This window comes from Syngnathoides biaculeatus, chromosome 1 (assembly GCF_019802595.1).
Source record: "Syngnathoides biaculeatus isolate LvHL_M chromosome 1, ASM1980259v1, whole genome shotgun sequence".
Classification (NCBI taxonomy): Eukaryota; Metazoa; Chordata; class Actinopteri; order Syngnathiformes; family Syngnathidae; genus Syngnathoides; species Syngnathoides biaculeatus.
The window spans coordinates 252,857-254,587 of NC_084640.1; positions in this window are offsets into that span (position 1 = coordinate 252,857).

Sequence of the window (1,731 nt, forward strand, 5' to 3'; positions counted from 1 at the left end):
ATGATAAGTAGACATGATCTCGCCATCCAAGATGGCGTTCTAAACAAAAAACATGTGCTCGGCGTGACATCACAGAAAAGTATCTATTCATGATACTATTTTTTTTAAACGAGACACGATATTAAATAAACGGTTTAATGGTCTGTTAATAATAAATAGAATAGATAGAATAATAAATCAGCATGTCTAACATTGCTTCAATTTGTGTGGTTAGATTACTGCAGTAAAAAAATAGACAATCTGAAAGACCAGTGTAAAAACTCGAGGTTTGAGGACCAGATCTATTCCACGATATAATTTCTCATGCAACAGTCTAGAAAATCATGTGCGTTTATTTCAGGTTTGTTGTTAAAGTCGTTCAAATGTTGAAAATACTTATAAACAAAAGAAAACCCTTAAAAGTAAAACGTGCAGTTGGTTAACACACTAGTCTCCTTCTGATTTTAAAACTAGCTAACCTTTAGTTTGTTGTGTGCAGTATTCCACACCACCACATAACGCTTTTATCGTTCCTTGTTTTTGTGTGGAATCTGTCAGTTTGCAGCTGAAGTCCACTGTACTGGGGATATATCAAGATCATTGGGACTGTTTTTATGCATTTTTACAGTAAAATTATGCACTATAATGCCACACTCACATGTGCTTCTTTCATTCATATTGCTATAAACATTGCAGAGTTTACAAAAACTGAATGGCATTTCTGCACACTACACAGTAAATGACTGCAGTGCACTATTGGAACATGTTGACATCTGCCATAGTGAAGTAGGCCCACTAAATAACCTTATATACCGCTGTAAATGTAATTTAATGTGACGCCTGGTCAACAGACAGTATTGTTTTGTCATTCTTTCTGTTTTCATCATTGTGGTACGTGTCCCACTTCATTTTACTGCACTTTATATTACTAATGGGTGAATGTTAATTTGTGAACATGTTCTAAACAAAGACGTGCTTAAGTGGTTACTTTCCAGTAATATGATGTAAGTAAAACAGTTCTCCAAATGATTGCTTGAATAACTATATATTCAGTCAAAAGAACCGAGTAACGTCAGATTTTTTTTAGAGCACATACATTTCAAACAGGTTCTAATATGAAAAAAGAATATGAACATCTAAATATTTCCCAACAATATCACACACAAAAAAAAAAACAAAAATACATGTACTTGTTATTATGGAATAACAGGAACTGATCCATCCATCAATTTTCTGAGCCTCTTATCCTCCCAAGGGTCGCGGGAGCGCTGGAGTCTCTCCCAGCTATCTTGGGGCAGGAGGCGGTGTACAGCCTCAACTGGCCAATAGCAGTGAACCAAGGCATATTTAGACAAAATAAATGGTATTAAACAACATTTTAGGCAGACACAAACGACAGGGCACGACATAGATGTTCTTGGTTATAGTTTATTTACTGTGAAAAGTACAGTACAGAACTAGAGTGACTTAAACACAAAATCGTTGTATTTTAACATACATGGCTGATAAAGATGTCCTGATCCCGACAGTATTGTATGATTTGTAACCAGATAAATATCTCCACTTCGTATATTGACTAATAAGGATAAACCTACCATAAAATCACTACATGCGTATTTATATTCAGAGATTTAAAGTGTTTACTAGTGTCATCAAAGTTTTATGAACGCCATGATTGGATCGCGCATGCGCACATCACGACGGACGGTTTCCCCACTCACGCATGCGCAGTTACAAATCCCCAGTGCCACA